Source organism: Elephantulus edwardii, unplaced genomic scaffold, assembly GCF_000299155.1.
Source record: "Elephantulus edwardii isolate Elephantulus edwardi_28Jun2011 unplaced genomic scaffold, EleEdw1.0 scaffold00305, whole genome shotgun sequence".
Taxonomy (NCBI): Eukaryota; Metazoa; Chordata; class Mammalia; order Macroscelidea; family Macroscelididae; genus Elephantulus; species Elephantulus edwardii.
In genome coordinates, this window is record NW_006400055.1 from 1,631,682 (window position 1) to 1,652,216 (window position 20,535).

Here is a 20,535-nt window from a genome sequence, read left to right on the forward strand (position 1 = left end):
TGCCTTTGCATAGTCAATGAAACACAGATAGACATTCCTCTGGTATTCCCTGCTTTCAGCCAAGATCCATCTAACATCAGCTACAATATCTCTACTACCACAACCCCTTCTGAAACCAGCCTGGACTTCTGGTAGTTCTCTGTTGATGTGCTGAAATCGGATCTGACTGGTGCAGGAGGAGATTGTCCCTCCTTCTTCAGCAGAGCATCTGGTGGATTTGAACCCAGTACCTCTGGGATTGCAGTGCACCTTCTTGCCACTAGGCCACCAGAGCTTGCCTATTATGAGACAATAAGTTCTCAGCTTTTCATGTTACCCAGTCTGCTTTGTTACAGAAGCCCTAAAATTCTAATGTTGTTATTGTGTACCACAGAACCAACCCATAGCTGACCCTCTGGCGGGCATTCAGAAGCAGTGAATCACATGGGAGATTGCCCATCCTTCTCCTGCATAGCAGATGATGGCTCAAACTATGTGCTTTTGGGATTACAGTGCAGCTTCTTCCCACCAGGGCACCAGAATGCCCAAAATTCCAATAGTAGGTATAAATTTTTGTTTAAGCATCAAACAGTATCATTAACATCATATGTAAGCAAGATTCTGCTGGAAATTGCACAAATAACTGGAACAGCACATCAACAGAGAACTGCCAGATGTGCAGGCTGGGTTTAGAAGAGGCTGTGGTACTAGGGACATTATAGCTAATGTCAGATGGATTATGGCTGAAAGCAGAGAGTACTTGAGGAATGTCTGTGTTACGCTGACTATGCAAAGACATTTGACTGTGGTTTACAACAAACTGGGTAACTCTGAGAAGAATCGGAATCCCAGAACACTTAATTGCACTTATGCAAAACCTGTAATTGGATCAGGAGGCAGTCTTGAGGATAGAGGAAGGAAATACTGCATGGTTCAAAATAAGGAAGGGCGTATGTCAGGGATGCGTCCTATCTCCATACCTTTTCAATCTATAACAGAACAGTTCATCTAGAAGGCTGGGCTCTATGCGAAGGAATGTGTCATCAGGATTGGAGAAGATCCATCAACAATCTGCGTTATGCAGATGATACAACCTTGTTTCCTTGCTGAAAGTGAGGAGGACCTGAAGCGGTTGCTGCAGAAAGTCAAAGACTGCAGCCTTCAATATGGATTACAGAAAACAAAGATTCTCACTACTGAGCCAATTGCCAGCATCATGATAGACGGTGATGAGACTGAGATTGTTAACAGCTTTAATTTACTTGGCTCCATAATCAGCACTCTTGATAGCAGCAGCCAGGAAATCAAAAGATGAATTGCATTGGGAAAATCTGCTGTCAGGGACCTATCCAGAGTACTAAAGAGCAACGATGTCAGTCTGGAGACTAAAGTATGCCTGATCCAGGCCGTGGTCTTCACAATTCCTTGTTATGCATGAGAAAGCTGGACAATGACTAGGGATGATAAATGAAGAAGACTTGATGCCTTTGAGCTGTGATGCTAGAGAATAATATTGAATAAACCATGGACTACTAGGAGAACAAACAGGTTCTTCCTAAAGAGGGTGAACCCAAGCTGCTCCTTGGAGGCAAGGATTCTAAAGCTCCACCTGACATACTTTAAATATGCCGCAAGGAGATAGCAGTTCATAGAGAGAGATCATACTTGAAAATGTAAAGGGACAGTACAGAAGAGGAAGACCCTTGATTAAATGGATTGACTAAGTGACTGGAATGATGTGGGGATGTGTGTCAGAGACAATGAAGTTGGCTTAGAATAGAGCAGGATTTAGGGCTGTTGTACATAGGGTTGCTTGAGTCACAGGCAACTTGACGGCACATAACAACAATAACAATGCGTTTGCTAGTATTGGTCCTTCTGCCAGTGCCTCAAACAGGGCCTTGTCTATTAATATACTTAGCAATTAACATCTGATCCATGTCAAGATAGATAGTCAGAAACTATGGCTAGGTTGCTATCACTTTCAGGGTTGGAGACAGATTGAAAAGAGCTTTTGAAATTCTTAGTCCAGTGCCTGGGAGAGCAACTGAATATGTTACAGAGAGCTAAACAATTTCTTAAAAGCTCTTGGTTGGAAGCAATCCAGTCTGACTAATGCACTCAGTTATTCACTGAGCCCCACTCTGCATGACCCTTTGCTGCCCTGGGGAAGCCATCAACAGAAAGGCGGGTCCTTCCCTGTGTCCGGTATATGTTATGAGAATATGGTTCCATGAATAAAGAGCCCACAGGCCCTCCCCGCACAATCTGCTCTCAAGCCAGGTCCTGCTGCAGTATTGCACCAAGAGCAGAGAGAGATAAGCAGCAAAAGATACTGGTTCTTACAGAAAGTTCTGTGGCCTCGACATTACTATGATACGAAATCCTTGTGCTGTCCAGGCCTTAAATAGGAAGCAGTATCTCATGCTAAAGACCAAGCCAGTCCAAACCCGATCCACTTACAAAGCCCTGTAAAAGCTACAGAACAAAGAGGAAGTTGGCAATGTCAGTGGACCCCAAATGAAGGGAATAAAAAGCTGAGAGCCCAGGAGCAAAAAGCCACCAGGTGCAGAATAGGATGTGGTATATCAATGGACAAACTAACGCCATGAGAATAATCCCTCTGAGGAGGTCATCTTCAAAGAGGAATCTCAAAAGACAAAGATGCCTGTAATTATAAAAAGCTTCGTTAGCATTTAATGTAGACTTTGAGCAATGATAACAGAGTCAGGAACTTTCTGCAGGTACAAATGCGGGTCTTAAGGCAAGCCACTGAGATCCTGGCCCTGACTGACTACTAAGGACAAGAAGAGTTCAAGTTCAATGAAGATGGACTAATGAAGATACAAGGAAATAAAAGGGGACAAATAAGAACACTGCACTAAGGAAAACTGTTGGTTCTCAGAGAGAAATAACTGGGAGAAGAGAACAGGACTTGCTACATACCATCACTATATCCAGTATTCTTCTGACGACTATATATACAAACCATCCACCATTTGTCTGTTAGTCTGTCATATTGTAGTGGTTTGCATGTTGATGTAATGTTGGAAGTTATGTTAACAATATTTAAAATACCAGCAGAGTTCCTCATGGTGAACAAGTTTTAATGGAGCTTCCAGACTTAGACTAAGAAGCAGGACTGGGCATTCTTCTGAAATAACAGGTCTTTGAAAGCCTTCTGGATAACGGAAGAATATTGTAGGACGTAGTGCTGGAAGGTTAAGTACCTCAGGCTGGAAGGCACTCAAAATGTGGCTGGGGAAGAGCTGCCTCCTATATCTGTCCTTATGAGATGGAGTCCATTAACTCAGCATATGGTACAATGACTTGGGAAGGCAGGTTGGCATTTCCTCAAAATGCTGAACATAGAAATTCCACATGACTCAGCTATACCACAGCTAGAAATCTACCCCAAGGAAAACAGAATGGAGACACAAATGTATATTTGAACACAGATGTTCAGAGCAGTGTTATTCACAACAGCAATAAAATGGAAATATGGACGGAGAAATTATGGTGTATTCACATAATGGAATACTAATGCAGCACTAAAAAGCAATGATTTTTGTAAAATACTATATATTTACTATGGGAGCATCTAGATAGCATTATGTTGAGTGAACTAACTTGGTCTTATTAAGGACAAATACTGCATAAAACCATTATTGTAAAAATAGGATGATAACTAGTAAGACATCTTATCTATTTTTCCTTTTCGAAAACTAAGCTAGTAACTTACTAGTTACTTGTTTCCCCTTTTCCCAAAAGGTGCAGGGGTCGGGCAGAGGATGAAGAAGGGAGAAAATCATTAGGATGACAGGGTTTGGTCAATGGAGGAGGGAAGGGGAATGAAAAAATTAGGAAAGATCCAGTGAGCTCCTGAAAATACAGGGTAATAGTAAGCATAGATGAATAGTGATTAATGTTAAAAAACACATGAGTAATCACTGAAACGCAATGCAAATGTAAGAATATAAAACACAACATACATGAGTGATACATGAGGTATATGAATTTTATATACAAAACAGTATAAAATAAAAATAAAGTGGATTGTGGCTGGACATTTGGGCTGTTTCCATGTTCTTGTAATGGTGAATAATGCTGTTATGAACAATGGTGTGCAAGTCTCCATTTGTGCCTCAGTTCTCGTTTTCTCAAGAGCATATTCCAAGCAGAGGAATAGCTGAGTAGTATGGAATTTCTATGTTCAGCTTCCTGAGGAAACACCAAATTGCCTTCGAAAGTGGTTGTACCATTCTACAATCCTACCAACAGTGTTTAAGAGATCCTATCTCACTACATCCTCTCCAACATTTACTACTTGCTGTCCTGCAAAACTTTGTTACTGCCACTGGAGTGAGATGGTATGTCACTGTAGTGTTGTTGATTTGCATCTCTCTTATTGTCAATGATTCTGAACAATTCTTCCTATGTCTGTTGGCCATCCAAATATCTTCCTCTGTGAAAAGTCTTTTCAAGGTTAATTTTCTTAAGGCAGCCCTGTGTAGGATTCTGTAAACTTTTGATATGAGACCTTTGTCTGGAATGGTACTGTCAAATGGTTTTTCCCAGTCAGTAGGTTTCCTTTTCAGTCTGTTGGAAAATGTTTTTGATGCACACAGGGAATTAATCTTTAGAAGGTCCCACTCATCAATTTTATCCTCTCTAGATTGTGCATTTCTGGCTGTATTTGACAGTCTCTTTATACCATAGACTAGGCTGTTTAATCATGATCCTGGTTTGTCTCTGATGAACTTTATGAGTTTTGGGCTTTACCTCCAGGTCTCTGATCCACTTTATGTCTATTTTTGTGTATAGTGTGAGATGTGAATGGAATGGATTGAGAAATTTTGGTACATTCATATGATGGAATACTACGCAGCATGCAGGAGCAATGATTTTAAATCATTACCCAACTTGGGAGGGGCCGGAGAGCATTATTCTAAGTGAACTAACTCAGTTCCATAAGGACAAATACTGTATAAGACCATTATTGTAGAAATAGATAACTAGTATAACATGTATGAGGATCTAAGATGGGGAGAGTGGAGCAGAGGGGTGAGGATGGGGTGGTAGTGGTGGTTCATCACAGGGTCACACAATTTGATGGGTGGAGGGGGAAGTCGGTTAAGGAAATGGGAAAGATTTGGTATGAAAAACAATGTATATGAACTTTGCAAGTAAACCAGTATAAAACAAAAATTTTATATTAAAAAAATAGTTGAGAGGGAGAAAAGCACATGCCTTGTAGGGGACCATCATAGCTCCACTCTTACAGCCAATTCTTCCATGCCTTAATGCTCCTGTCCCACTTCACAGGCTCTCAAATGCATGGCTAGTGCTATCCCCATTGTCTTTACAAATGGAGCTTTCACAACGCTTAACTAATTTTTGGTTGTCTAGCCTGGACTGAATGTATCCATTTGGCTGTTGCAGACCAGAGAGAGAAGCAGACGCTCAGCCTCTTTGCTCATAGATGAGGTGCCAGGCGGTCCAGGCATGGTCAGGCTGGTTGCACACCACACAGCATGGGACTCTGGCTCTCAGTTCTTCTTGGGTGTGAGCTTCCTTTCTAACTAAGCTTGGCTACTCTTTCAGAGATGGAGTCCATATCCCTCTCCCCTAAAGCATCTAGTGCAGAAGGGTCCTGTATATTATGTATATTAATGGTGAGCTAGTTACCTAAGGGGCTCTTGAGGGACCCCATCTCAGTTAAAGCTCTGGAGATAGAAGCACCCATACTCTTCCCTCCTGCTACCAGCCAAGGAGCTGCCTGCAGCTGTACTTGCTCCTTGGGAACTCCTGCCCGCACTCTGCCAGCCCCTTGAGCCCCAAGGAGCACTGAAATATCCTTATCTCCAGTCAGCCCCCTGCATCTGGTTCCCCACTTTCAACCAGATCTGAGAATTACACTTCCTGGTACAAAGTATGGGGAACCGCCATTCCTCCAGGCTGGCCACTTTTCTCTGAGCCACTAACTCAGCTCAACCTGGACTTCAGAGGCCCAAGTAAAATCTCAGCTGAACACCGTACTCGGGCACAATAACAAAACTACCCAACCACTCAACTGAGCATAAGGTCCTCTCCAAAGCTTTATCTCACAGCAATTCTCTGGGAAGGTATTGTTAGTCCATTTTGCAAACCAGTAAACAGGCTCCAAGAAGACTGCACCAGTAGTAGAGCTGAGATCTGACAGCGAGTCTACCTGCTGCAAAGATTATGCTCTTTCTGCCATGTGATAACAGCTCCAGATCCTGAAGGAGCCTCTGGTGCCCACAGATCAGCTTCTAAATCTCTCACGCTTCCTCTGGAGAGAATACACCTGATGGTGAGGAAGGGGGAGGGCGGCATTCTCACGCTTTCCTCTCCCCAACCCTCAAGTCCTCCATCTACACCCAACACCCATCCTCTGGAACATTCAGAGCTTCTTGTATTGGGGTAAATGATGCACATATGCTGCCCCTGAACAACTTTTCCTGCAATTTTCAACTTTCATTTCATTCTTTTTTCTGCCTTTACATCTGTTCACAGTGGTAACTCTCTTCTTCCTAATCTCCGTGGCTCTGAATGTGGACCACAGCCTGTCTCGAGCTTCCTCCCTGATGCTGCTCATGACACATTTTACTGAGGATCTGTGAGTAACACACAAGGTGAAGGAAATGCACAGGAAGAGGTAAGAAATGGATTTCAGCACACACTGCCCTTGTACAGATGAGGTCACCCTCAGCAGTAGCACATGGCCTCCAGAATCCTTGGCACATTTCAAAATTCAGAGTGCTGACCTTGTACTGAGTCAAGGAGAATTGGACTGTCCTCAGCCCCTCGGTACCATGCATCGTCACATTAGCTGTGGCAGCTGTCCTCCATCTGTATCACAGTTGCTGAGTGCCTTCTGGATGAGAGGGGAAGGGGAAGGCCTTAGACCCATAGTGTCCCTTAAGATAATCTGATGAACAAATGTTCTTACCTCCACTGTGCAGGTGGAGAAGCCAGAGCTCAGAGCAGCCAGTGAGGATGTGGAGAAGGAGGACAATCTGCCTGGGGCTCTGCTCCTGTTTTCCCAGCCCTCTCCTATCTGCACCACAGAAGGATTCAGTAAAAGAGTCTCAGCTCTCTCCTGGCAAGGTAGTCCCATGCAACTACTCTTCTACTTTTGTTCAGAAGAGAACTACAGAAAGCCCACTCTGCCCTGACATGTCTCCTGTGAGCGTGAGGGAAGAGATGCCCATGTTGTGGAGTTCCTCATTCTCCAGAAGATGATCAGAAATGTCTGGCCCACTTTCCTGTTGACCCCAGTCCCTCAGCCATGTGTTCTGCAAGCCACCTCTTTGCTATTTTCCAGGCATAAGATGCACTTCAATTTGTCAAAGGCAGTAGTACTTCCTTCTCTCAGTTGCAAATAGCAGGGAGAAAAGGCTACATTTTGGATTCATATGTTCTGAGTACATATCCCAATATGGTACCTTCATTGCTATGGCATGAGCCAATCAGTCACCAAATGCCACAGGTCTTGAATTGAAGACTAGGTAGAGATACAGTAAGTGCTTTTAGGAGTGACACACAGGCACCTGGATTCTTGCTGAGATTATGAAGAGGAACATTCATTCAAAACAAAGCAGTGGGCCCTCATCTTTGAGATGGTAACCACTGATTTCAACTCTGTCATTCAAGAGACCTAGCTGCTAGGCAACATTCATGCTGCTTTCACTTTCTAAATAAAAGACTGCATCTCCAGCAGGCTATGAATCTGTAATTCTTTTTGATCTCATTACTGTTCTGGTACAATGACATTTTGCAAATGTGGGTTCATTCTGGTTTTGCTTCATTGACCATGACTGAACCCACTAAGCTGAGTCTTGTCTAAACGAAGCAGGCTTGCTAAATAAAGGTCTTTCCATCTCTTCCTCTGGTCCACAGCCCTCACCCCCCAAGTTAAGCAATATTGAGATAAGTAGGAGTTAAGAATCCCCTGGCCTGGTCACTCTCCTGCCAGTGACCTACTTTCCAACAGCTTCAAGAAACCCCATCTGCACACTGTAGTGATCATGAACTCGGCCTTGTGTGCATCTGCTGCTGCATCCACGTCCTCTGTTGATGACTCTTCAGTTACCTCCAGGAGGGAACTCCCATCAAGAGGGAGGCTTTCCACTATTGTAAAACTAGAAGGATAAGATGTGTACAAGTAAGATGTGTACAGATGTCCAGAAGGGAAAAAGAGGAAGGAAGGAGGAGCAGGAAAAGAGGAGGGGTGGAAACCACTAGGACAGAAGTGGGCAGATGGGAGTGGTGGGAAAGGAAAGGGAAGGATTCAATGGGGACTCAAGAAGACAGGGTGATAGGAGGCATAGATCAAGAGTAACTAATCATATAAAATGTAAGGTATATGAATAATTGTATGAAACATAATGTAAATTAAAGATTTTATCAAAACACAACGCACATGAACAAAACACACTGTAAATGAATTCTTGAACGTCAACCAAGAAGAAATAAAAAATAGGCAGAGTCTCCTTCCACTACTCCTGAAGTCTGGGCTGAACTTGTACCTTGCTTTGGTCAAGTGAGTGCAATAGAAGTCACAGTGGCATTTGTGAAAATGCCCACCAAGGTCTCCGCCTTCAAGAACTCCCAGCTCAAAGGAGAGAGGAATGCAAGCAGATAGTTCCAGCCCAGGTAGGATATGCTGTCTCAGCTTTGTTACAGGGGCCACAAGGGCAGTGTGTTCAGAATGGCAAGGAAAGCATGAGATACTGCCAGGCTGCCATCGAGAAGAGGGAAGTAGAGCCAGGGCAGACCAGTGCCTGGCTAGCCCCCAGGGAAGGTGCCCAGAAGGCTTTGCCAATATGAACTGGGTTTTGAAGGATGCATAGGAGTTTGGTGGCAGAGAAGGCAGGAGACAGAGTTACTATGTGAAGTCTCACAGAGGCCTGCTTCCCCGTCTCAGCCTGACACAGCAAACTGCAGAAAGAGCAAGTCTTCAGGATCTCACATCTGAGAACTCACAAGGGAATAAAACAATTCCTCACAGTGCTTTTCAGAAAGAGCTAAGCCTGTGAAATCTGTAAACAGTGGGATATAATTAAACGCAAATGTGGGTCCACATTTAAAATTAATCTTCTATAATTAATTAGTAATTTGAAATATTCTGGTAAATGATACTTAAATGGCACAGAATTATTCTAACTCTGAATAATAAAGTCATCTGCTAAAGATTTACAGTGTTGGAGTGAGCAGTATTTGCACATATTATGTGGTACAACAGAGTACTACTATTACTTAATTTACCTTTGTTATAAATGTAATGGAAAGCAAACTCTTTATATTCAAATCACTACAACAAACCTGGAGAAGCAAGTGATTCCAAGTCAAGCATAAACCAAGGCTGCACATCGAGTAAGGATTAAGCTATGTTCTTCGCCTAAGAAGTCAACCTAGGCAAAGAAATTGAGACTAGCCCCTCCAATTTCACACCTCCCTATTCATTTACTTCACCTCACCTGAGCTTTCCAGATCTTTGAGAAGCTTTTTCATCAAAGTACCCTCCCCTCCTTTCTGTCTCCCATCCTACAGGAGTAGATGTTACAGTCATTTCTCTCTCATGTCACAATGACAGCCTGACTTCTCTGCTATCAGTCCAGCCCTTTTCCTGGCCTGTGCATGTGTGTGTTTCCTAAACATGTGTCCATCCATGCCTGCCAGGCTGTGCTGTTGTCCAAGTGTGGATTCAGGTCACTGTTTCATTCACCAGCCTGTGTGTGCTGGCACCTCATCTCCCAAGCCTGCCTCAGCTTCTCATTTACAGACTCATCTCTCTACTTCTTGCTCTCCCTCTCTTGTGCTACAACTGAGTCCAGTAACACTCCATCTACATGGGCAATCCAGCGCTGGTACCTATCCAGGGCTAAGGTAAAGCCTCTTGGATTATAGGCTGGACTAGGACATTGTCAACAAACAAACAAACAAAAGTGAGGCACACACAGGAGAGCTCTGGTTGCTATTGGAAATAACAAATATAATCTATTCATTTGTTCCTCACAGCTGCAGTGGAGTCAAATTATGTGCTCCTCACTAAAGATAAAATGGTGTGCATCATAGTCTCTTCCCTTGAGGCTTCATAGTTCAGGGGCAAGACAAATGTGTCCAATATCCTCAGGGCTTACAGAGACAGACTGAGCCCAAGAGGCAAGGCCTGTTGGCCTCATGAACTATGAGCAAGATTGCAAAGCCTCCCTCCAGAAATAGCAAAAACAGTTGAAAACAATTCCATTTTTCTACTCTCCAGTCAAACAAAATAGACAGGAAGAGGCAGAGAGAGGAAGAAATAAAGAAACAAAAGAGAAAAATCCAACTGCTGTTGAGTGGATTGTGACTCAGCAACAGAGAACTGTCCCGCAGGGTTGCGAAGACTGTGAATCATGTGGAAGCAACTTGCTTCCTATCTTACCTACAGAACCCCTGGGGGGTTCTCACAGCTGACCGGTCAGTTAGCAGTCCTGCTCCCTAACCACTGTGCCACCCAGGATCCTCTCAAAAGGAGAGAAGGAATCTTAAATACAACTGAAAACAGAAACAAAGGTGAATTTGAAATAAATGGTCCAAGTCCTGGTGTCTCAAAGAGTGTCCGGAGCTCCCACACCCATCTCAACACATGTAGAGTCCTCAGTGAAAGGGAAGCATGGATGCTTCTGCTCCACTGGCCACAGCTATGGTATGTGGTCACAGCCTTGTAGCATGGCATGGCTGGGGAGAAACAAGTACCAATTAGTTCTGTGTTTTCACTCATATTCAGTATGGTTTTTGATCCACTGTGAGCACTTGAACAGTATTTGTTAGATGGCTGAACATACAAGATGGGACAGATGGACTGTTAGATGGATGATGAGTGTGTGAGTAGATGCTGAATGGACAAATGGGTGGATGGATGCAAATCACATCCAGGAAGATGAGATGAAGTCAGGACAAAAGCTGCTGTGGGCTGAGTCCTCTCATTAAACCTGGGTGAGAGAAGAACAAGAGAAGTAAGACAGGTATATCCCAACAATCCTAGGTCTGTGTTATGAAAGCGTCTTCTGCAGGTCACCTCCCTATGGACTTCATGACATCCACATGCTCACACTCCCAGCCTAGCCCTCAGCCATGGTGTGCCCTCTAGCCTCCTCATGTGCATCTTCTACAAATACTCCAGCAAAGAGGATGACAAAAACAGCCAGAGCAAGAAGGAGCTGAAGGAGCTGATCCAGAAGGAGCTGACCACTGGCTCAAAGCTACAGGATGCTGAAATTGCAAAGCTGATGGGTGAACTGGACAGGAATAAGGATCAGCAGGTGAACTTACAGGAATATGTCACCTTTATGGGGGCCTTGGCAATGATCTGCATTGAGGCCCTCAAGTCTTGAAAATAACTGGGAAGGATAGAAACACCCTTTAGGGGGCCTGTATGAGTCAAAGCCATCGGTGGACAACTGTACAATAAATATATTTATTTTATGGGTTGATAAAAAAAAAAGAAGAAGAAGAAGAAAGTGACTTCTAGGTCGTTAACCTCCAAGAACCTAAAACAGAGGCCCTAAGAGTAATTGGAGGGAGATCTGGTAGGTTAGTGGTAAGGAGCTGCACTGCCAACCTCAAAGCTGATGGGTCAAATACACCAGCTCCTCCATAAGAAAGAGACAGGCAGTCTTCTCCCATGGGATTTACAGCCCCTGAAAATCTCCTGGAGTGTCAGCTATGAGTTGCTTCCAACTCGACAACACACAACAACAAAAGCAGCCAGGTCCTGAAGTCTGAACTCCCCATCAGCACTATGAAGTTTTTCTTACTGACTTCTCAGCTGTAGCTCTGGCCAAACCCTGCTTTGCACACCCATGGCTATAATCACTACAGATTTCATAAACCCCAGAATACAGGAAGTCCTTCCATGTCTTCTGGGCCCACGCTCTCCTTGTCAACAGGGCATGCTCATTCCTGTAGGCCCAGATACAACAGAAAAGATCCTCTGACCCTCTGACAATCCCGTCCCCTCCCTAGCAGGAAGACCTTGCTCCATCATCAAGGCTTTGCCAGGACCTTGCACCCCCTCTGCCATCACAGGCAAAGGAGGCTTCTTCTTTTTTATTTTTTTTTCCAAAGGGGGCTTCTTTCACTCCTGTCTTCCCTGCCAAGATGGGCACAGAGCCAACATCTCATGTCCAGCTCATCACCGTTGTGTTGTCAGGTGTCAGAGTCAACTTCACTCACAGTGACACATGTACAAAAGAACAAAACAGTTCCAGATCCTGAACCGTCATGACAATCCCTGCTGCTGTAAGCCTCGTATCACAGTCACTGTGTCAATCCATCACACGAAAGGTCTACCTCTTTTTCGCTGACCCTCTTTTCAAAGATGATGTTTTTCTCCAGGAAGTGACCTTCCTGCCAACATGCCCAAACTATGTGATGTTAAGTCTTATCCTCCTTGCTTCTATGGGATATGTTGGCTCCACTGTTCCTAAGACAAATTTGTTTGTTCTATTGGCAGTGCCACCATAATCAGTATTCTTAGCCAACACCACAATTAAAAAGAGTCAGTCTTCCTTATTTACTGTCCAGCTCTTTACTCATATATTGTTGTTATGTGTCATCAAGTTGTGTATGACTAATAGAGATCCAAGGTACTCAGAAGCAACAGTGTCTCTATAGAGACTAAGGTGCGCCTGATATAGGCCATGGTCTTTGCAATCGCTTGTTATGCATCAGAGAGTTGGACAATGACTAGGGAGGACAGAAGGAGAGTGGATGCTTTTGAGCTGTGGTGCTGGAGAAGGGTACTGAATGTACCATGGACTGCCAGGAAAACAAACAGATTCATCTTGGAGAGGATTAAACCAAGCTACTCCTTGGAGGCAAGGATTCTGGGGCTTCGTCTGACATACTTTGGACATGTTACCAGGAGGGACGGGTCCTTGGAGAGGGACATCATGCTTGGGAGGGTGGAGGGACAGCGCAGGAGGGGAAGACCCTCTATGAGATGGATTGATTCAGTGACTGGGATAATCGGGATGGGTGTGTCAGAGGCGGTGCGGTTGGCGCAGGATAGAGCAGGGTTTAGGGCTGTTGTGCATAGGGTCGCGCTATGAGTCGGAAACGACTCGACGGCACATAACAACAACAACAATGAACAACAGACCTGAAACCTACCTTAGCCATCCCCAATATCATCCTTGACATGTGTCCGCTGCCACAGACACTGTATCAATCCGTCTCATTGACGGTCTTCCTCTCCTTCACTAACCCTCAACCTTTCTAAGCATAATATCCATCTATAAGAATAGCCTCCCCTAACAACATGCCCAAAATATATGAGACAAATTTTACTATCTTTGCTTCCAAGGAGCACTCTTGTTGCACGTTCTCCAAGACATACCTGTTTGTTCTTCTGGCAGTCCATGAGATATTGAGTACTCCTCCCTAACACCACACTCAAATGCATCAAATCTTCTCTATCACCCTTATCACTGTCTACCTCTCAGATACATAGAAGGTTACTAGAAAGATGGTGGTTTGAATCAGGAACACCTTAGTTGCAAAACTGCTATCATTGCTCTTCAAGGCTTTGGAAAGGTCTCTGACAGCCACCTTTACAATGCTACACAACTCTTAATCTCATGACTGCTGGCACCAAAGGTGTTAGCTGCAGTCAAAATCAGGCCTGGTGCTAACTGTGGAACAGACCATAAATTCTTCAGGTGTAAGTTAAAATTAAAGCTGAAGAAAATGAATCCCATTCCTCAGAAGTCAAAAACACAACCTTGAGTCTGTCCCACATGAATTTAAAAATCACCAAAAACCAGATGAATGGGATGACAGAGTATCACTCATTAAGCGTACAAAAGGAGGTCATCACAAAAACAGAGGAGAAAGAAAAGACCAAAACAGATGTCAAAAGAGACTCTGAACTTGGCACTAGAGCACTGAGAAGTCATAAGATGCCGAAGTAAAAGAGCTGAACAGAAGATCTGAAAGGGTGGCTCAAGAAGACAAAGCAAAGTATTATAATGGAATGTGCAAACTGCTGAAGTTGGAGAACAAAAACAGGATGAATTTACTCAGAATTTCTCAAGCTGAAAGAACTTAAAAAAATATTCAAGCCTCAAGTTGTAATACTGAGAGATGCTATGGGCAAAATCTTGAATGATTCAGGAAGTATCAAAAGAAATATTTCAGTAAATAGCATATGATAAAGAGCCAATGGTGATAAAAGAAAAAAATTAAGCTGAATAGAAGGCATTGACAAAAAACAAGGCCTCAGGCAGGAATCAATGTGATATCAATTGACATGTTCCAAATAATAGATGCAGTCCAGGATGTGCTCACCAGTCTGTAGCAAGAAATTTGGAAGACAGCTACTTGGCTAACTGACTAGAAGGCATTCATATTTACTCCTATTCCCAAGAAAGATGATCTAGCAAAATGTAGAAGTTATCAAACAAAATTATTATCACATGTAAGCAAGCAAACAATTATTGTTGAAGATCAGTCAAACATGGTTAGAACAATACATTGACTGAGAACTGTCAAAAATTCAAGCTGGGCTTGAAAGAAGCTGTGGCACAAGAGATATCACTGTTGATATCAGATGGATCCTAGTTGAAAGCAGAGAATATTACAAGAATGTATATTTGCAATGTATATTTGTGTACTATTGACTATGTAAAATGTATTTGACTGTGTGGATCATAACAAACTATGGCCAATGTTGAGAATGGGAATTTCAAAATACTTAATTGTGCTCATACAAAACCTATATCTAGACTACGAAGGTGCTGTCCAAACAGAGCAAGGGAGCACTGCATGGTTTAAAATTAGGAAAATTGTGTGGCAGGGCTATATCCCCTCTCCATACCTATTCAGTCAGTATGCTTAGCAAATCATTAGAAAAGCTAGACTTTATGGAGAAGAATTTGGCATTAGAATTGGAGGAAGGATCTAACAACCTATGTTATGCAGGTGACAAAATCTTCCTGGTCGAATGTGAGTAGATCCTGAAGTGCTTGTTACAGAAGATCAAGGATTACAGCCTTCACTACCCTGAGCCAATCTCACTGTCTCTGACACACCTACTCCCATAACTCCAGTCTTGTGTCATTCCATCTCATCCAGGATCTTTCTCTCCTGAACTGACCCTCCACACTTCCAAGCATGATGTCTTTCTCCAGGGACCAGTCCCTCCTAGTAGCATGTCCAAAGTGTGTGTGATGGAATTTCAAAACCCTTGCCTCCAAGGTGAAACCTGATTTTACCCTCTCCAGGAAAGACCTCTTTGTACTCTTGGCAGTCCATGGTGTATTCAATACTCTTCTCCAACACCACAACCCAAAGGCATTGAGTCTTCTTCTATCATCTTTGGGCACTGTCTGGCTCTCAAATGCATAGTAAGTAACTGAGAAGCCCTTGGTCTGGATCAGGGACACTTCAGTCTCTAAACTGACATTGTTGCTCTTTAGCCCTCTAGAGAGGTCCCTAACAACCTCAATCTTTTCTCCATCCATCATGATGATGCTGAATGGCCTGGTGGTGAGAATTTTTGTTATCTTGATGTTGAGCATCAATCCATATTAAAGGCTATAGTCCTTGACCTTCTGCAGCAAATGCTGCAAGTCCTCTCATTTTGGCAAGCAAGGTTGTGTGTCATCTGCTTAATGCAGGTTGTTGATGAGTCTTCCTCCAATCCTGATGCTATATTCGTCTTCATAAAGCCCAGGCTCTGTATGATCTAGTCCACATAATGATTGAAAGGCATGGATACATCTGTATCTTCACAAAATTAAATATTTTATAACATCAATCTTTTCTCCATTCATGTTTATTGGTCTAGTTGTAAGACATTTTGTTTTGTTGATATGTAATCTATATTCTAGGCTTCGTCAAGATCATCAAGTCTTAATTTTCTCTAAGCAAAGTAGGTTTTATACATATTATAGGTTGCTAATGAGTTTTCCTCCAATCCTGATGACCCATTCTTCTTTATGTAGTGCAATTTCTCAGATTGTTTGCTCAGTATGCAGACTGAATATGTATAAGTAAAGGATACAACCTTGACACACACCTTTCCTGATTATAAACCATGAACCATCCCTTTGTACTGTTTGAGCCACTAAGGACTGGTCAATAAGTGTTCAAGGAATCCCATTCTTCTTAATGTTATCCATAATTTTTTATGTTCTTCAGAGTCAAGTGCCTTTGCATAGTTAATAAAACACAAGCAAACATCTTTCTGGTATTCTCTGTTTTTAACCAGGATCTATCTGATGTCAGCAGTTATTTCCCTCATTCCATAGCATCTTCTGAATCCATCTTGAATTTCTACCGCTTGAATGATGTTCTGCTCCAGTCATTTTTAAAAAATTTTACTTATTAATGACATTATTAGATAATTTCTGCGTTCTGCTGGATCACCTTTTTTTGAATGGGCACAAAAGTATGGATCTTTCCTAGTCAGTTTCTCTACTGTTTATAGGGTTTTTAGGATGAGAGGGAAACTCATCAATAACTTGCATTATATAGATGACACAACCTTGCTTGCTGAAAGTGAGAAGGACTTGAAGTACTTGTTGGAGAGGATCAAAGAATACAGACTTCAATGTGGATTGCATTTCAATGTCAAGAAAACAAAGATTTTTACCATTGAACCAATAGGAAATATCATGATAGATGGAGAAAAGATTAAAATTGTCAACAACTTCATCTTTCTTGGATCCACAATTATCACCATTAGTACCAGCAGTCAGGAAATATGGAGACATATTGCACTGGGAAAATCTGCAACTAGGGACTTGTCCAAATTATTGAAGAGTAGAGATGTCAGTTTAAGAACTAAGGTATGTTTGATTCAGACCATAGTCTTTCCAATCACTTGCTATGCTTCTCAGAACTGGACAATGAATAAGGATGACAGAAGAAGAAATGTCTTTGAGCTGTGATGTTGGAGAAGAGCACTGACCATCTCATGGACTGTCAAAAGAACAAATAAATATGTCCTGTAAAAAATGCAACCAGAGTGCTCTTTGTAGGCAAAGATCATGTGGCTTCACCTCACGTACTATGGGCATGCTGCTAGGAGGGGCTATTCCTTGGAGAGGAACATGATGCTTGGAAAAGTGGAGGATTGGAGAAGGAGAGGAAGACCCTCAACCAGGGGGATTGCCAGGGTGACTAATGCAATGGGCTCTCGTGTGTCAGGAGGTGTGAGGCAGACAGCATTCCAATCTGTTGTTCATAGGTTCACTATGGGTTGAACTTGACTCGATGGTACCTAACAACAACCTAGGCAGTCAGCCAGATAGTTGTTTTTCAAATTTCTTGGTGTATACTACTGGGCCTGTCCCAGGCTGCATCAGTTCATATAATCACCTCAATTAGTATTTTTATCAATTCCTGAAGCCTTATTTCTTACACTAATTTCCTCAACACAGCTTGGATTTTTTTCCTTCAAAACTATTAGTCCTTTTGAAATGGTTGGGCACTAATTATTTTTGGTATGAGGACTCTGTGTATACCTTTTCTCTTCTTTTGATGCTTCTTGCATCATTCAATATTTATCCACATAATCCTTCAGTCTTGTAACTCTGGAGCTATGTTTCTTATTATGGTTTTTTTCCCCATTTTCAAACACTGTTTGCACATTTCATTATAATACTTTGTCTGCTCAAACTCTTCTGTTTAACTCTCTCACATCATCATTTCTTCCATTTGCTTTAGCTTTAGCAAATTTCAGTATCTATTTTAACATCTATTTTGGTCTTTTCTTTCTTTCATGTCTTTTTAATAACCTATTCATATAGGACATCAATGATAGACCACAATGCATCTAGTCTTTGGTCATCAGCACTCAATGGATTAAAAAGGGCTCCTGTGGCATAAAGCATAAACAGGGACTGCTAATGGATAGTCAGCAGTTTAAATCCACCAATTGCCCTACAAGAGAAAGGTAGGCCATCCCCTCTCATAAGTGACTGAGGTGGAATTGACTGCAATGGGTCCTATTAAATGTTGGAGAAGTAAAAGACAAGGCACATTAGCATAACAGAGAACCTCCAGTGGCCCACAGACAGGATTTCCAGGAGCAAGCCTTCACCATCAGCCTCCAGCCAATGCCACCTTGCTCACTGCAGGAATACTCTGGCTCCTGGAATATCACACACCCATATCCCAAAGGTGGTGATTCAGGGAGACAAGTGGGCTTACAGAGACAGCATCGTGGATGGCGTCACAGTGCATGAAGTGAGAGGTCCCAAGAAGAGGCCAGTCTGAATTACAGAGAAATGAGAACAACTCACTCCACTGTGAGGTGTTGGCTTTCGTGAGACTCCTTACTACATACAGAGTGCCGACAAGCCACTAGCTGGGCAAGCTCTGTAGGAGGGAGACCTCCATGGTTGTGCTCAGTGGTACCAAGAGCAGCCCTCAGGTAAGCTCCAGGTCAAAGATCAGAAGAGCAAAGAACTCCATTACCCATCTCTTCTTCCCAAGCCCTGACTCCCAAGAAAGACCCTTGAGCTCTGTTCAAGTGATCAGCACTAGAACGGATTATTGAGTCTGTGATGTGAAGATCTTCAAGGACAGACTTGCAGTCAGACCAGGTGAAGTGTGCCCTGAGCACAAGCAGCTTTTAACACTTGTCTGCCAGTCCTGACAGTCCCTGAGCCACAGCAGTGCTGCCAGATGAAGCCAGCACAGCCGTATTTTACCCTGTCCTCTGCATCAAGTGGTCTTCTCAGTAGTCACTCCAGCTATGTGGAGTAGGACTCTGCAGTGGCTAAAATGTGTCCTCTGTGGCTGCTATCTGTGTGATATCATATAACTTCAACCTTTATTTTTTTACTTGCACAGTATAACAGTCAAAGAACACACATGAAAGGGCGGACCCACCCATGGGGGGGTCCCAGAAAAACCCAACTTCCAACCTTGCCTGCTTTCCCCAAAGAGATCATTCTGACCCTCACCCTAACTCTTACTCTAACACTAACCCTAAGGCTAACCTTAACAATAACCCTAACTCCCAAGCAGAAGTGGAAGGCAACAGCAGGGCCGTAGCCTTGTGCCCAAAGCCTAGATCCCATACTCCTCTGTGTTCTCTGCCACCATTTACAGGGGGCTTGTCCTTTAAGGGTGCCCCTTCCAAATGTTTCCCCCACTCTATGGCACCCAAGAGAGCAAATGCTTCCAAATGCAGCCTGGAGAATGAGGTGGGCAACACGCCCAAGTGTTTCCAGTACTGCAGGAGTTTGCATAGTTAAAGACTGGGAGGCAACAAGTTTAGGCTCCAATGCTAGCTGGGTCTAAACCTTTAAAAGGGCTGAATTCATCTGGAAGGTAAAACACATGAATACGTACAGAGAAAAAAATGAATGGACACTTGTCAAGATGCTATGTGTCAACTGTTTAATATCTGTCATCTTCATTCCTATTTTACAGATGATGAAACTGAGGAGTCACACCAATAATAGGTGGGAGAGCTGGGATATGTCTTTAATTCCAAGGCCAATTTCTTTCACAGCTGAGTAGAAAGTATACAAGGAGAGGAGGCAAAGCAGTGTTGAGGGGAGGAGGAAAGGGATGTAGCAGAATCAGCACACACCATCGCCAGAGCAGGTGCAGGGGGGTTCATAAAGACTAGACTTGTGAGCGTACTGTGTGGAATATGCTGAGAAGGGCAGACATGCCAGGGTGCCAGTCCTTCTCACCCACTCCCATACTGACCCATGTCACCCAGAAAAACATATCTTAGTGAAAATGCCAGGAGCTACCGGGACGTCACAGCCACTGAGCACCAGCACTGGCCAGGCCCTGCTTAGCCAGGAGCACCAGGCTGCCAGACAACAGAGGAACTTAATGCTGGATCTTGATGCATGAGGTATTAGTTTGAGTAATAATTTATCACAGAGAAACACAAAATAAACCAGCAACATTTATCAGACAGAATTATTATCATTCGGTCCTTCACCTAATTTCCTTTTATACCAGAGAGGCAAAAAAAGAGACTGGCCTGGAGGACAAGCTCCAGAGCAAACGGCCGCCCTGTGACCCTTCGGCCTGGCACACTCCTCAGAGCCAAACCAAGACCAGAGGCGCTACCGACCACTATATCCCCTCTCTTCCATCAGGCTACCAGGCTGTCATAATTTGTCAGTTGACAGAGTATGCTCCCCGTTAATTAAGTAGATGAGTGAGGTTTTCATTTGAAGTTCCTGAGCCCTAATAGAGGTTTTAAAAAAACTCATTGATTAACCAAGGTACCAAAAGAACAAGCTCACCTCCACACATCACTTGCTGCAAACACATTGAGTAAGCGCTAACAAAGTCCAGGGTAGAGGTCCCACTTCTGCTGAGGAAAAGCATTACATCCTCAGAGGCTTACACCAATCATCAAAGAGCAGGAAATTAAAAGCAAAAGGGGAATGAGAACAGCGTCTAAGATTGCCTCAGAAAGTCATACATCATGAGTGACAGGCTGCATTCTGCCTCTCTGGGACTGGAAAGGCCTGGTTACCAGGCCAGGAACCAAGCAGGAGC

The 20,535-nt window shown here is 43.3% G+C and overlaps 1 protein-coding gene across 1 annotated transcript in view; it reads right to left on the reverse strand.

The window, feature by feature from the left end:
- GRID1 (glutamate receptor, ionotropic, delta 1) overlaps positions 1–20,535 on the reverse strand; it is a 1,297,277-nt gene that overhangs the window by 929,515 nt on the left and 347,227 nt on the right. The window lies entirely within an intron of this gene.